Genomic DNA, 17,273 nt, shown 5'->3' with positions numbered 1-17,273 from the left:
AATAGGATTCTAGGTCACCACAGAACTGTATCATGTTCGTGGGGATGGAGGGGCAGAAGGAGAGGCCCCGAGATAGGACAGCTGCTTCTGCTGGGCTGAGAGTATAGTTGGATAGGTTAATAATATTGCTGGGTGCGTTGAGGGAACCATTGCTGTGGCCCCTTGTAGCATGTAGTAGTTTAGAAAGTTTAGTGTCCTTTTTCTTTTGTAGAGAAGCAAAGTGTGCGTTGTAAATGGCTTGTCTAGTTTTAGTAAATTCCAGCCACGAGGAAGTTTGTGTGGAAGGTTGGTTTTTTATGAGAGTATCCATTTTTAAGAGCTCATTCTTAATCTTTCCCTGTTTGCTGTAGAGGATGTTGATCAGGTGATTCCGCAGTTTCTTTGAGAGCGTGTGGCACAAGCTGTCAGCATAGTCTGTGTGGTATGTAGATTGTAATGGATTTTTTACCTTCAGTCCTTTTGGTACGATGTCCATCTGTTTGCATTTGGAAAGGAAGATGATGTCTGTCTGTATCTGTACAAGTTTTTTCATGCAGTTGATAGATTTCCACTCCATACGGCTAAATGCAGTGCCTTGCATAATGACAGGTTTCAGAGTAATGGCCCACCTTGATTTTCATACACATTGTAAGGAGAGTGGTCACTTTGGATAAGCTATTACCAGCAGGAGAGTGAGTTTGTGTGTGTGGTTTTTGAAAAAAAAAAAAAAGGGGGGGGGGGTGAGAAAACCTGGATTTGTGCTGGAAATGGCCCAACTTGATTATCATACACATTGTAAAGAAAGTGGTCACTTTGGATGGGCTATTACCAGCAGGAGAGTGAGTTTGTGTGTGGGGAGGCGGAGGGTGAGAAAACCTGGATTTGTGCTGGAAATGGCCCAATTTGATTATCATACACATTGTAAGGAGAGTGATCACTTTAGATAAGCTATTACCAGCAGGAGAGTGGGGTGGGAGGAGGTATTTTTTCATGCTTTGTGTGTATATAAAAAGATCTTCTACACTTTCCACAGTATGCATTCGATGAAGTGAGCTGTAGCTCACGAAAGCTTATGCTCAAATAAATTGGTTAGTTTCTAAGGTGCCACAAGTACTCCTTTTCTTTTTGCGAATACAGACTAACATGGCTGTTACTCTGAAACCTGTCATAATTATCTAGTTATCTCTGTAGGTCATCTCTCCACATTTTTGTTTTAAACTTTGAAGGCACACAGCTGTATTATGGAAGATATTTCACCAATTTAGACAAATTGTTGTTTACATAAGAAACAAGAAATGAGATAATTCCATGCTCTCTATCAGTGAAATCCAGGTTACATCTATGAATACTTTAAAAAGTATTTTAAAAATTTCCTCTTTGCAACTTCTGCTTATGTATTTCAACATTCTGAATAATAAGTCTCATTGATATGTGTTGATTACAGTTTTCAGAAGAAAAGGTGTCTTGTTTAACTGCAATACTAATTCATTTTTGAAAACCATTTTGATGCTATTGAAGTGGAAATGAAAATGCTAAATACTGTGAATGGAAATAACATGTCACAAGCACTGTTTCAGCATGAACTGCAGGTTCCCAAGGAGCACGTTTCCTCTCCATTTGCTCATTCATAGAATCACAGAACTGGAAGGGACCTCAAGAGGTCATCTAGTCCAGTTCCCTGCACTCAAGGCAGGACTAAGTATTATCTAGACCATCCCTGACAGGTGTTTGTCCAACCTGCTCTTAAAAATTCCCAATGATGGAGATTCTACCACCTTCGTAAGCAATTTATTCCAGTGCTTAACCACTCTGACAGTTGGGAAGATTTTCCTAATGTAAATAATTTGAAATAATAATAATAATTAATAATGAAAATAATTTTCCTTCCTCCTCCTTGTAACACCCTTTTATGTACTTGAAAACTGTTATTATGTCCCCTCTCAGTCTTCTCTTCTCCAGACTAAGACCTGGAGACCATTGTAGACCCCTCTGTTATTATTGCTCTGGATTGGAATAATGTTAAAGACACAGGGACTGGTTAACAGGGTTAAATTAAATAATCTGTGATGATAATGAAGTAATTGCACTATTCTGAGGGGAAGATGGGGATGGATATTGAGATGCTTGAATTTTGGTTTTGTGTGTGCAAAAGTGAGGCTTTTGTTCTATTTTGAACGATGAAATCAAACACTCAGAACCTTCTTCAGCCACAGAGTTTTCTACATCTTGTTATGCCAAACAGAAATTTTCATTTGAAGCCTTAAAAATATCTCCAAATCCTCAATGACTTGACCATAAGGAATAAAATATATCTTACATAGTTTTGCCATCCCGCTAGGGTAAGAAAAATCCTGATGTCCAGCTGGCCAGCACAGTAAGTGAAATTTAATTACTTGCAGCCAGCTGTAGAAGCTGCTAGTTTGCATTTAAAAATCCTGGGTGTATTGATTGACCAGCATTTTCCATTTGAGGCTGAAAATGAACACTTACTTTTACCCAGTGGTGCTGGAATGCTTTTTATAGTGGGGATGCTGAAAGCCAGCAAAAACTATCCCCAAACTTTTTAGCTCATGTCCCCCCATTCCCCCCAAGCTGAGTCCAGACACGGGACCAGCAGCCAGGACCCCCGCATGCACAGCCAGCCCCGGGGCCAGCAGCCGGGACTCCACCCACAGCCCAGAGCGGGGCCGGCACCTGGGACTCCGAGTGCGCAGCCGGCATAAAACCTGGGGGTGCTGTAGCACCCCCTGCCTCCCTACTTCCCATGCCTATGGTTTTATCTCGGTTTCCTTATAATCAACACTTAATAACAGAATAAGTATTCAGCCCACTGGTTTGCTAAATTCATAATTTGGTTCCACTCATTCATTTGTTTACAGGTGCTGACTTTTTTGTTTTTGCCGGTGGGTGCTCCGCCACTGCTCCACTCCAAGGCCACGCTCCCACTTTACATCTTCCCCTGAAGCCCGGCCCCTGCTCTGCCTCTTCCCGCCCCTGCTCCACCTCTTACCCCGAGGTCCCTCTGCCCGCCACTTACTCCTCTCCACCCCTTCCCCTGCGCACTGCTCACTTCTTTCCAAGGCCCCCCCACCCGCTGCTCGATCCTCTCCCCTGAGGCTCTCCTCCCCCCACTCTCCATCTCCTGCCCTGAGGCCTCCCTGCCCAACCACCGCTCGCTCCTCTCCACCCTCTCCCCCAAGCACCTCCTGTTTGCTCCTCTCTGTCCCCTTCCTGAGGCTCCCACCGCTCACTCCTCTCTGCCCCCTCCCATGAGCGTCTCCCACCCATTCCTCTCTGCCCCTCCCCCAAGCACCTGCTGTCTGCTCCTCTCTACTTCCTCCCCAACCCTCCTCCTGCCCACCGCTCACTCCTCTCTGCCCCCTTCCTGAGTGCCTCCTGCCTGCCGCTTGCTCCTTTTTGCCCCGTCCTGCTTTAAGGGTGAGTGACGGGGTGGGGGTGGAGAGGAGTGAGTGGCAGAGGCCTCAGGGGAAGCAGCAGAATGGGGGTGGGAAAAGGCATAGCATGGGTGGGCTATGGGGGAAGAGGCCGAGTGGGGGCAGGACCTTGGGGCGGAGTGCAGGCGAGGTCACACTTTGAGAGTGCTGAGCACCTCCTATTTTTTTTTTTCTGTGGGTGCTTGAGCCCTGGAGCACCCACAGAGTTGGTGCCTATGCATTTGTGCTTCAGGAAGAGTAATACAAAGTTAATTATGTCATGGAAAGTGAGATGGAATAAGGGACAAGACAATAACTTGACTAAATTGAACTAAGCAATAAAAATATATCCAAATGCTGCGTGCGATATACTCATAAATATAAAGTAAAATAAATAAACAATAGCTTATTTTTTAAATTCCCACAATATTGGCTCTCAAAAAAATTGAGACAATTTGTATTTTCTTACCATACATTTGTTTGAGGTCCAGGTTGCCTTAGGACATTTCACCTTAAAAAACACTTTCCTAAACTGCAACCCTTTGTGATTGGTTGGGGATCACTTGCCTGCATGGAACATTTTCTTTTGAGATATTTTTTGTTAATTTCTTTATTGGTCGGGGATCACTTGCCTGCATGGAACATTTTCTTTTGAGATATTTTTTGTTAATTTCTTTATTGGTCCTATACATTTGAGTGCTACTCAAAAGGCAGATCTATTAACTTGTATTGCACTTGTACTGTAACTATATGCTATGAAGGTCAACAGACGAGAAAACAGAAAATTGTGCTGTCTCAGTACTTTGTTTCTAAAACTGATACCAGAGAAGATAAAAATACACACCCAGTTAGCCATGGAATGACACATACTCCGTGGTATCAGTTTTATTTACTGACTTTAATTGAAGTTAAAAGCTGGCCTAACTTTTATTCCTATTTTAATTATTGCTGAAAAATAATATTGGTAATAAATCTCAATTCTGCATATTAGTAATATTACAAAAATGCAATATTCATTAATTATATATTTGAAATGCAAAAAGAAAAAATGTTTTAAGGCACTAATAAAGTTGTACAACTAAAAGGCCAGCAAATGCAAAAATTACCATTCCATAAGGAACACTGGCACAGCTTTTTGCATATTCTGTATGTTGCATGGTATGCTGTGTATGATTTTTTTATTCTGCTACATACACTTATGCATTTGAGTAGTCCCATTTTACTTGGACTATTCTTTGAATTATGAGTTTGGAAGATAAATGTCTTCTCTTTCTCTCAATAGATCTGTCCATGTGCCCCTTACCCCTGTTTCGTCTTGTTGCCAGATTTCACTATTTTGTCCCCTGTATTTTCTGGCATTTTCTTTATCTCTTAATTAGTTATGGTAACAGATCTCAGGGTGTTCCTAGTTAATTCTCTCTCTCTGTCTCTCGGAATGCTACTTCATTTAGGTGATGAATAAGCCCCTACTTAACTTGCGATATTGCAGAAATTGCGGATTCCGCAATTTTTGGCTTCCACCATAGTTTTGACAACGGGAGCCCCACTATGCATGGAGCTGACAGTGGGAGCTCTATCCTGTCAGCCCTGGGCCCGTGCTCTCAGCGCCAGGCAGCCGACAGCTGGAGCCCCTGCTCTCAGCCCCGGGCCCCCGCTCTCAATCTCAGGTTGCCAACAGCAGAAAGTTGTGGAAAAATAATAACGGACTTTATTACTGCAAATAATAAAGTCCATTATTACTTTTCTGCAATTTTTCATCGCTTGTCCGCAACTCTGCCGCATTTTTTTCACAATCATCCCACAATTCAAGTAGGGCTCTAGTGATGAAGTTATTTTGGGGAAAGAAAACAGGCAGCTCAACAAGGTTTAATCCTAGTTTAGTTATTTGATTTTTAATAGCATTCAGTTAACTGAATAACTAATACGCTTAATTTTGTATTTACCCTTTTTAGTAATAGAAATAATTTTATGTGTTTGTATGCCCTTTTTGGACCTACTATGTAATGATCTGTTAATGTCATAGATTTGGAAAAGTGGTAATTCTACATATTTCAGGCCATTATAGATTATACTGAAGTGATTGCTTGATTGAACAAGTTAATATATGTACTACTTGACCAAAACCAAATTTCACTTACACTTATATAATTTCTACTAGTACGAGTGCAAGAATTTTTATAATGTTCAAACAAATAAATAAAATGTCATTTTCTGAAATGATTACCTAATAAATCAATTTAGATTTTTGTTTTGCCATCCAAGATTTTATTTTATATGAAGAAAGTTATTCCAGCTCATTGCAGGTCTCTGTTCTGATTTGTATAACTGTTGTTGACTTCTCTTTGATTGTGTTGATGTAAGTGAATCTCTTTTGTGTGTTTACTTTAAATTTTTGGCATGTAATGCATTGTGCAAAAATGTAATGAATATATAGTGAGTACTAATGTTAGAAGTTCAATATGCATATTGTACTCCTGTCACAGTATTATAATCACCTATGGAAATGACAAGGACCCTTTTTTTAGCTAAGTTTTGAGCCAAATAGTAAAGATCAATATATGTTAGAAAGAAGCTATAAAGTCAGATTCTTGTATGTTTTAGGGGTAATCTCTGCCACTTCTCTGGCCATAAATCTTTTCATTTCACAGTAGATAAGAATTTAGGGAGACTGACATATCTTTCAAGTATGCATATGAGGTTGATAACCTTTCAGCTCCAGGCAGTTTTTATTTTGACTACTGTTAATCACCATGTTTTCTGAATATCACAATTTAGTATGGAAAGTTTTGTGCTATTTCCTGTTTACTAGCTTTACACAAATCATTATTGCAATATAACTATATGAATTTTTTAAAAGGTTAATTACTGGATCTGGGATTTTCAAACGGGCCCAAGTGAGTTAGGCCCCCAACTCCTATTGAATTTTGATGCGGTCTGGGCTCCTAATTTGCTTAGGATCCTTTAGAAGTTCTTCCCTGAAGGATGAACTGTAATCAACTAAAGAAAATTCAGAGTTTAGACTACCAATCTGTACTTCACTCACTCATTGCATTTGCCATAATCTACGGAAGTATAAGCAGTTGCCTGAGATATTACTTAATTTTTTCAGTGAAGACACAAAAGGCCCCATCGCATGAGGTGCTGACCACCTTTAACTCCTTGGTTTTTTTAAAAATTGTTTTTAAGTGTGCTTGACTATATAATTATTGCCACCATCCTTTTATTATCACTACTCCTGCATTATTGCTAAATAAACATAGCCACATTTCTATCGGTTACAATAACTCTTGCCACAGATGACTCTTAGCGTTACTTCAGATTTCTACATCAAACCACAGAATACAGAAAGGCTGGTTACTGTAGTTCAGGGGTTCCCAACGCGGTGCCCGCGGGTGCCATGGCACTCACCGGGGCATTTTTGTGCGCCCGCAGGACACCCCGCCACCGAAATGCTGCCGAGAAGGGAATATGCTATTCCCACAAGAAAGGTTGGGGACCACTGCTGTAGTTAGTTTTCAAATTTTAGAAATACCAAGGGTCGAATTCAGACATGGTGGAAGTGGGTGCAACACCTTTTGTATCAGTAGTGCAAGCAGTATATACTGTAATGTATTTCAAACTAGTTAATTTTCTATTTTAGAAAAACACATTTAGTGGACTAGTGTAGTCTTGGTTGTTACAAATGTGTAGTGAAATGTGTACCCTTTTTTAGAAGGGTAAATGATCAAGTGCACCTTCTACCATAGAATATACGCCCTTTAAAACAGCTTACTAAACTGTTTTGACATGTGGGTTGCATCATGATTACAGATGGAGGCTCTGGGCTGCAACTGTTCCAAATCAGCTCCTCTCACTTGTCAACGCATCACGCTCCCTGAAGCTAGTTGCTGATGAATCCACTTGCCTAGCCAGTGTTGCTCCTCTGCCATTTTCCATATTCCTTTATTTCCTGTTCTGGTAGGCATATCTCCTGCCTTTATCTTTGTTAATTCATGATAACAATAAGAGCAAACGGAAGTAGCTGATTGCATGCTTTTTCTGTTATGCTGTGGTTTAGCTGCTGGCAAAAGGGTCACGTATAAACTTCAGTTGCAGACTTACAGACTGTGGAGGGCTGCATACGGTGTCCAGGTTGCACTTCGTTGTCCCCAGTTCTAAATTAATTTTAAAAATATGAGAACAGCAAGAGACCTAAAAATTAATTATTTTAACATCCCCTGCAACAGCAAAGAAGTTGAAATTCTGTTGTTTAATTTCAACACTTTCCAGTTCAGGTATTTAAAAAGTAACTCATGTAAATCTCCTTAAAGCTTTACATGTATGTATCTTATCAATGTATGTGTTCGAGAACATTTACAGTAGCCAGTTACAAGTATATTACATAAATTTTTGAGACATGGAGAATGTCCACATAAACGTTGCCAGCTTTGCAGTTTGAATATGAACACCACCTTTTATTTTGCTGAGTTTTGTCAGCTTGCTTAGTTGAGAACTTTACCTTTAGGACTCGTTTTGAGGCTTTAAAAGTACATCAGCATTATTAGTATTTTAAGCTAACTGCATGCATTGGTTACTCAAATCATAAAGTTTCACGGTTATGTTTTAAAAGATTGCAATCAAATAGATTTAAAGTTCGTCAAAGCTTTTCTGATGGACTGCAATTTGGTTTCAGACTAGCATTAAGTGGTTTTATTGCTTTCTTTCTTGGGAAATAATTATACTTTTATATGCTGAGTTGATAATACACAAAGCAACATTAACTCAAAATACAGATGTTGCATATTTTTTCTGAAAGGTTAAAGCTCAGTGCTTGATTTTTCCCACAATACTTCGGTCTACAAGGACATATGATGCATGTCTCAAGAAGGGCAGCTATGAGGTCCCGTGGCAGAAGTCTCCAGAATTATAAACATATGGGCTGGAAAGTGGCTGTAAATAGAGGCTTTGGGCTGCAACTCCCAGCTGCTTGTCAATGCATTATAATTGTTCAGATCATCGACAACACATATGTCTATTATATCTCAACCTGCCAATCTTTATATTGCTCTTGATATGAAAAACTCTATTTTTGCTGTTTACTGGACCTCTTATATATATATTTGGTCTGTATTAATTTATGGCAACTGTTAATGCTTCGTTGCTACAAAATCATTCCAGTAATTTGTGAGAAGATGCACGTGTGAAGTGTGCTGTTCAGTATTTACTGGGGAAAAAGGAGTACTCCTTTTTTTTTGCCCCTAAATGAGAAGTTTATTTCAACGCATATTGAAAACTGTAGTCCTTCCTCACAAAGATGCATGTAGAATGTGGTCTTTAGGGGGTTTGTTCATTTGTTTTTTAAATATATATATTATTAATATTTATACACATTTTCTAGCAGTGTTTTCAACCTCTGGTTGCAGACTATGTCTAATGTGGGTCCATGAAATGTTGTCAATACCATAAAACATGGGTTTTGAACCTGTGGTCTGTGGACCCCTGGGGGTCCGCAGACAATGTCTAAGATTTCCAAAGGGGTCCACAACTTCATTTGAAATGTTTTAGGATCCGGAAATAAAAAAAAAGTTGAAAACCAATGTCCTAAACACTCAAAAATCAGAAGGCAAATAAAAATAATGCAAAATTTATTATTTAAAAAACTCTTGATTTTTAAGGCAATATCATGATTTTTGCAACCTGACTCATGGTTTTTAATTGCTTAGGGTGGACAACCATCTGCTAACCATCTAGAACATGGCTGACATATTGAACTGAACTAATACTGAGCCGTCAACCTCTGAAAATCAGGCCCTTTTAGGGTGTTTCAATTTGGGCACCCAGAACTATACCAGAATCATGAAAGAACTCCTCATTGTCTCAGTAATTAACATAACGTTTGTATAGGTTATCAGATGCACCAAATTTATTTTGTATTCAATATGTTATTCTTTCATAGCCAGAACTGAATTTTATTTGTTTTTGAAGTTTTATTTCTTTGCTTCCTTTTACATTAGGAATATCAGATTTTAACTACTATATTTTGGTAGAATGGCTCTAAGGAAGACTAGAGATCAGCAAAGGGAGGGACAAGAGTGTTGGAATCATTAACAGAGAACTTTTCTTGCATGTGTGTTAACAAAAACAAACAAAACCAAGAATTTTGAATAGTCTGATTAAAAATCCCTGACCCTGACACCCAGTGGTCATTTTCAGTCTCTTATGATATCCTAATCCCATGAGTTCTCAAATAGTCCAAGGAGTCCTCCAGCAAACAAAGTAGACAAAGCCTGGTAGTCATAAAGTAAAAATAAGTTGGAAAAAAATCCTCTAAAAGAACAAAAAACCCACAAATATTATACATCGCAAAGAAGCAAAAACCTGCAAAACCACACTTTTTTGTCCTTGACAGGTAAGATTTAAAGTTTACCCATGGGGAGATGAAAGAGTCTTCATTTTTGGACCTATCGTTTACACCGTTCTGACTTGAGATATTCCCAGGGTTCCGGGTGGTCCTGTTGGCTAAGATTATTTGGGTCAGATCCTCATCTGGTGTTAATTGTCATAACGTACTAGCTGATGATCGGCTCCTTTATATTCAGCCTTATTAGCTTGACTTTTGAAACGAGAGCATCATCCAGAGAATGAACAATTATGTTTATGTTTCAGATCAGGAGCTAGTCAGAATGGATCTATCAACAGGAGAAAGTTGTCAGACTATTAAGTACTCATTAGAGTTCTAATGGCAGACGGACATAGTGCCAAGCTATGAATAATGTCTTCTGGGTAGGAAAAGTATGGGAAGAAATAAGATCCAGTGTTGCTGCTTATTATTAACTCATGTTTGGCTTTCCCCTTCCTACGTCACTGCCAACTGAGACTGCTCTTTTAAATGAATAACATCAGTGAAAGTAGAAAAGACCATTTGGGTCATTGCTCTTAGAAACTCTGTTGCTGCAAGATTTTTCAGAGCTAGACCCTTAAGTGAAAGTAGGTTTTGCAAGGTATGCAGTCTAGACAGAGGTTGTCCTGGAGTTCAGTGTTGTTTCCATCTGTAACTTTCAGAAGAATGTGAAAACAGTATTCTCAGACTCTTGAGAGATATGTGATTCCTCTTGTGTGAGGGGAGCAAGCATGCCAGTTAACTTAGTAGCTAATAGTCTTTCATTTCATTTCATTTCCTTTCAAAGTTAATGATGTGTGCAGTTCTTCTCTCAGGCTGCTTTAATATTTGGGCAAGATGTTCTAGTCTCTTGATTCCTAGGGCACAGGACTAGGAGACTTAGGTCCTATTTCTGGCCCTGCTACTGACTTGGGTAAGTCTCTTAAGCCAACAGTTTCAAACCTGGGTGCCTAACAATAGACACCTATATAAGCAGGCTGATATTCAAAGGTGCCAAGCACTGATAGTTCCCATTTATTTCAGTGGGAGCTGGGGAAGCTCAAAACCTCCAAAAATCATCCTTTTTGTTGTTGTAGTAGTAGGTGGTACTAAGAGTTAATGACCCAGGATGGTAGTTCTGTATTTGTATGAGAGAACCTTCAATGGTAAGTTATTTTTACAGAGTTTTGAAAGGTATTTTAGAGTTTATATCTCAACTATGTACATATTTACTTTTATAGCATCTCACTTGTTGACAACACAAACCATTACATGTAAAGAAGAGGAAGAACCTATATATTTTTGAGAAGCTGATAAAATTGCTAAGTAGTGCACTAAAAGGAGCACATTAAAGACACTAGGAATGGATTGAGGATGCAAAAAGCCTAACCTCTTTGTGCATCTTTCCATCACAATCACAATCCTTATGTTCAGATGAGTGTAAGTACAGAGGACTGCATAGAGCTAGCACTGCTAGGAGCATTATCTATCCCAGAACGGACGGGGAGAATGTAGGGCAGCAGGATGGATTTGATTTAAATCACTAGTCAGGAAGACTCGATTTAATCATGGATTTCAATACGTACATAAAAGTGTATTCTTGTTGGTTGTTATAACCTTAATACATTGTGACGGGTTCGGTCACAGAGATCCTTTTGGGACTGTCACCTGATGTGCTGAAACTACCTCTGAGCCCATTTCCTTTGCCAGCTTGGGACTCCAGAACTATGTCTTGTTGAGCCAGACATGCTAGCCTGCTGCAACACAGACCCAGGGTCTGAACCACACCCCCAAAGTTGCAGACTTAACTGAAAATGGCTCATCAAGTACTCCTGTCTCCAGCACCCAGACACCCAGTTTCCAATGGGATCCAAACCCCAAATAAATCTGTTTTACTCTGTATAAAGCGTATACAGGGTAAACTCATAAATTGTCCGCTCTCTATAACGCTGATAGAGAGATATGCACAGCTGTTTGCTCCTTCAGGTATTAATCACTTACTCTGGCTTGATTAATAAACAAAAGTGATTTTATTAAGTATAAAAAGTAGGATTTAAGTGGTTTCAAGTAATAACAGACAGAACAAAGTAAGTTACCAAGCAAAATAAAACAAAACACGCAAGTCTAAGCCTAATACGTTAAGAAACTGAATACCCCTAAATCTCACTCTCTGAGATGTTCCAATAAGCTTCTTTCACAGACTAGATTCCTTCCTAGTCTGGACCCAATCCTTTCCCCTGGTACAGACCTTGTTAGTTCCAGCTCAGGTGGTAACTTAGGGATTTCTCATGACTGGCCGCCCCTTTGTTCTATTCCACCCCTTTTTATAGCTTTGGCACAAGGCGGGAATCCTTTGTCTTTCTCTGTGTTCCCACCCCTCCTTCTAAATAGAAAAGCACCAGGTTTAAGATGGATTCCAGTATCATGTGACATGGTCACATGTCCTGCGAGACCCCTAGCCTCCATTCTTCCAAGGCTGGCCGGCAAGTACCCCGGAAGGTTTGCAAGTAAACAGCCATTTACAGGTCATTGATTCTGAAGCACGCTTAATGGCTTCCACTTAACATGTTTACATCAGTAATACAAGTTTACATCTGATTCTCCTAACTCGAGACATAGAAATAATACATGCAAACATATGGGATGAACACACTCAGTAGATCACAGGCTTTGTAATGATACCTTACAAGAGACCCTTTGCATAAAGCATATTCCAGTTACATCATATTCACACTTATAAACATATTTTTATAAAGCCTATGGAGTGCGATGTCACATACATATTCTTCACAACTCAGCGATAGATGCAGGTTTCATTTTTAGAAGGTACGCACTATACATTTTTAAAGTGATTTATTTTGAAAACTTTTCAGATTAGTATTACAGCTATATAGAAAATGAATGATTTGTTTGGTTATTTCATTTACCAAAGGTAATTGAGGCAGGTATTTATGAAGTCATTGGGAGGTGAACTATCTCCAATTCAACAGGTTAATAATTAATATGTAGAGGATTTTCTTGCCAACTGTATTCGGAGGAGAACATCACCAAACAGACATTTACATTTTTTTATTTAACTAAAACAGCAATGTTATGTATTCTGGATTTCTTTCTTCAACAGCAAACATATAATATTTTAACAAAACAAGCATATGAATTTTTGAATTTAGTTAAACATTCAAGTTTTTTAAAATCAGGTTTGTTTTTGTTAAAATTGTTTTTAATTAAAACAGTTAAATGAAATACGTTTTTAAAAAAACAAAAATTAAATTGACTGTGTCAGCCAGGTCAACATGAGAAACTTAAAATATTGGCTTCTGCAGCTAACTCAGTTGTTTTCACCTTCATTTTCCTTTTTGTTCATAATCTGAAAAAGAAAAACAAGCTTTCCTGCTTTTTCAGGTTCCAAACAGTTTCTCAATTTGGAATGAATTAGTCCAAAGGAAGAAAATATATCATCATTTGGTATATCATTATGGAGGGATGATTGCTGGATGTCCATGTCATAGCCAACTCCTCTTCTTCAGCAGTTAAGGTTTGACCCTGGTACCAAGTATTGAGAATATTTGCAAGAAAATTAGCTGGAGATAGTGCTTGTCCCATTCTTTTTTTTAATGCTTGTAATTTAACTCTGTCATTGCATATTTCTCTTTTTAAGATCTCACTCAGTTCCTTCCAAATTTCAGCAGTGTCAGCAATAAAACAGCTATTTCCCTGCATTTTGTTCAAGGCTACAGAAATAGGCTTCAGGGTACTCAGCATGAGTTCAACATTTCTCATAAGCCCAATGTTGAGAACTTTGGTTGTGACAGTGCCATCTATTTTTTCACGATTTTGTTCACAAACTATCATCAGATTAGGCAAGTTCTTGATATAGTGCTCAAAACAGTTCACTACTGGGTTCCATCACACGTCTTGTGGGAGCGTTAGTTTGGTTCCTCCCATTTTTTTGCAGAGCAGCTACTGCTGAGTGGTTGTTACGGAAGTATTTTCCAATTTCAACAACATTAGCCTTTATTAGAAGTCTTTGGCTAGGAGGTGCATCAAATGAGCACTGCAACCGTATGTTATTAGCTTGGGACTCTCTTCACTCGCTTCTAAATAATTCCTTCTCATCTTGGATACATTTGCAGCATTATCTGTGACCAACCTGCGTACTAGACATTTGAATTTTTTTCACAGTTTGTTATAGTTTTTACTGCTATTTCTTGTAAGTATTCTGCTGTGTGTGTATTTCCTGATGTATCAATTGTTTCTGTAAGGAAGACATTCCCTTCTTCTGTTGTCACACAAGCACATACAACAGGATACCTGTGGACATTGCTCCACCCATCAAGACTCAGGTTAACAATTTCACGCTCTAGACCTTTCACACACTGCTCAGTTTCTCTTTCATACACTTTATCCAGTAATTTGCCTGCGACGTGCTCTGCTGGATGGACTGACCCACCAGGCAATTTTTTCATCAATTACCTCTTTTTGTAACCTGCTGGTTCTTATCACAAAGTTATCTATGGTTGTTTCTGGATGATGGAGATTTTTTTTTCTTTTTGCTACAGATGATATACTGTGGCAATGTGACATACATGATGTGACTGAAACACTATCATTGGCAGATAACTCTGAAACTATAGAAAATGACGGTGACCTTGAAAGTGGATAGTCTTCAGAATCCTGTATGTTGAGGATGGATTTTCCTAAACAAAATAAGTCAATGCCGTTATTTAATTATTATTACTATACTTCTCATTTAGTATTACTCTTTGTATTCACTGACACTCAGTACTACTTTAAAGGTGAAATTGTAAAAGGAAGATCTGCCTATTTCAGCTATTTATTTTTTATCACAACTGCATCTAAAATGATAGTACCATAGAGTAACAGCTATATTTTTTGCTCAAACATGAGAATTCAAGAATAGTCCAGAAGGAAGACAGTCAGTCCTTAAGAAAAAAGTATGAAATAAAAAAGTTTACCAACCTGAAGATCCTGCGTGTTCAGACATGTTCCTTTCATCATCTTCAACGCAGCTTCCTCCTGAGAAGGAACACTTCTCATGATGTTGTTTCATTCGGCCAACCAGGCCTTGCATTTCTTTCTTGCACTGTTTGCATTTTGCATGCATACCTGTCATATCCACAGGTAGGGGAACTTAATTAAAATATTCCCCCACTAGGTCTCTTTTGTGGCCTGCTGCCATTATAGGTTTTCCCTTCAAGTGAGAGAATGGTATGGTAGATCTCAAATCAATGAAGGCTACACTCAGAAAGACCTCAAGACTTCTGGAATATGCTGCTCAAACTGTTTCACTTTTGTTTCTACTGCCTGTCCCCCCCTTCTCACATATATCTCCAGACGTCTTCTACTTGTCCAGATCTATTCCACCCCCAACAATCTTCTATTCACTGAACTTTTTGAAACTTTGCACTTTTAGAGAGTGGTAAGGGATTGACTCTGTGTACATAAATTTGCAGAGGGACAATAGGGTTGAGGTCTGTTATTTCTCACCTCTATGTATTATTTATTTAAAAACATTTTTGCTGTTAACAAGCATGTTATCTCTGGAGACATAAATCCACAGTTTGAGAACTGCAAAACTCATTTACAAAACTTTTCTTAAACATTACATGAATATATTCTCATACTATAGAATTAGAATTTATAATCCCTGTTCCATGATGAGATATCTTTGAGCTATAATGTATCTTAATTAAAACTATCTTGAGATAGGTTTTTCCCCTCAAAAAGCATTTTATTAAAAAAAAAGATTTAAATTAAAAAAATCTGATTTTTTATTATTTTTTTAAATCATTGATTTTTATCCACCCTAGTATTAATCTGAAGTAGTATTTTATTTGTTCTGTCTTAAAAAATTTTCAAAAATGCACAAAACAATTCAGACTTCCCATGCCATCCACTTATTAGATATGTTTGTTTTGAGAGAGACAATGCAAGTGTGCTGTTGAGCTTGTCTGTTGGAGAATAAGAATTGGTATCCTAGTACTACAAGAATATAAAAATAAAAGACCGCTCCATGTAAATAATAATCAAATTTGTCACTGAATTTTATTGAAACTCAGAAAATAACTCTAATCAAATTGTTGCTGGAAATCAAAAATACTTAAAGAACAATTTATAATTAAGGACCAACTCCAAGAAGCAATCCAATGATTGCAGTGCAGTTTAGTTTGATCTGTAGTTAAAAAACACATGTAGAAGGCAACCAGTTTTTGCTGGTCTCATGGGTAGTTTTTTAAAACTGATTTTGCTGTCGTTAAAGATGCAATATTCATGTTTGATAAATTTATATTTTTATGTGGCACTACAAGTACTAAATATTAAACACTTGGCAAGGTGGCTTCACATATTAAATCATGAAAACAGAATTCTTCATTTTCACATCCAAATGAATATTTTCCAAATGCAACAATGGGAGAGGCATTTTGCCTTTTCTCTGTTAGATTAGGTGCTATATAAAGGGTACCGCATAAGTAGTGTTGTGAAATGCATATTTTTATGAGTGTCCTTTGATTACATGTGAAAATGTTTCAGGAAATTTGTTCTGTGGAAATGTATCGGTATATCAAATATTCTATTTGAACGGACCTACAACAATCTAGTAAAAGTACCCCTGCCGCTGCCCGTATTAGCAATCTTTGCTAGCACTGGAATGAAAATTAAACAGATTTCCAGAGGAAAAGTACTAGCGAGAAAATTCTCCCTCACAAACAAAAGAAAACAAAACACCCCACCAAAACTTTTCTATACAAATCTGGAAAAGTAATTATTTGAACCTTGCAGGAGGATACAAATAGAAAAATTGCTGTTCTTGAGATCTGATATCAAAGAGGTTCTTCTATGGGAAGGATTGCGTTAGAACTTACAGATGAGAAGTTTCAGAGTAGCAGCCGTGTTAGTCTGTATTTGCAAAAAGAAAGGGAGTACTTGTGGCACCTTAGAGACTAGCAAATTTATTTGAGCATAAGCTTTCGTGAGCTACAGCTCACTTCATTGGATGAGTTGAGTCCCTTTGCAAGACATGGCCATTTTTCAAACACTCCTAGAAATTTTCTCGGGCTGATTTCTGTCTGAATGGTGCAAGATAATGAACATATGTAGTTGTTTCTCTTTTGAAACTCATTATATATTGCATTAGTTATTGTCATTCAGGTGAACTTAAACTGGATATGAAGTTGAGGGGAGCTGGCTAAGTGGTATTGTTTTTCTTTAAAAAGTCATTTCTTGCAGTAGTTAATGTATAAGGAAACTTTAGGGTCAAAACAAAACAGAAATGGTGGGTAAATCATTGTTCTAAGGTTGAGGCTGAACCACTATTGCCAACCTGGTCCTCCATGTCTTCACCTGTCCCCCTTTAAATTCTTCCTTAAGATACTCTTATGTGACACCTTCTAAACCCCGATAATCTCAGCAAAGACTGTCCCCCAAATCACTACTGTACATCCCAATATTCCCCATCAGACTCTCCTGTCTGCTAAAATTAT

The 17,273-nt window shown here is 38.2% G+C and overlaps 1 protein-coding gene across 5 annotated transcripts in view; it reads left to right on the top strand.

Annotated features, from left to right (window-relative positions):
• The window catches only part of PLCL2 (phospholipase C like 2), a 191,132-nt gene that overhangs the window by 90,534 nt on the left and 83,325 nt on the right, over nt 1-17,273 (top strand). The window contains exon 2 of one of the 5 annotated variants that reach the window (XM_043540983.1): nt 7,224-7,370. The exons of the other annotated variants lie outside the window; for them this stretch is intronic. The gene's annotated coding sequence lies outside the window, so the exon portion shown is untranslated. The remainder of the gene's footprint in view (nt 1-7,223; nt 7,371-17,273) is intronic. 5 annotated transcript variants of the gene reach the window in all.

Source organism: Chelonia mydas, chromosome 2 (assembly GCF_015237465.2).
Source record: "Chelonia mydas isolate rCheMyd1 chromosome 2, rCheMyd1.pri.v2, whole genome shotgun sequence".
Taxonomy (NCBI): Eukaryota; Metazoa; Chordata; order Testudines; family Cheloniidae; genus Chelonia; species Chelonia mydas.
This window is presented reverse-complemented; position numbering and strand designations above follow the sequence as displayed.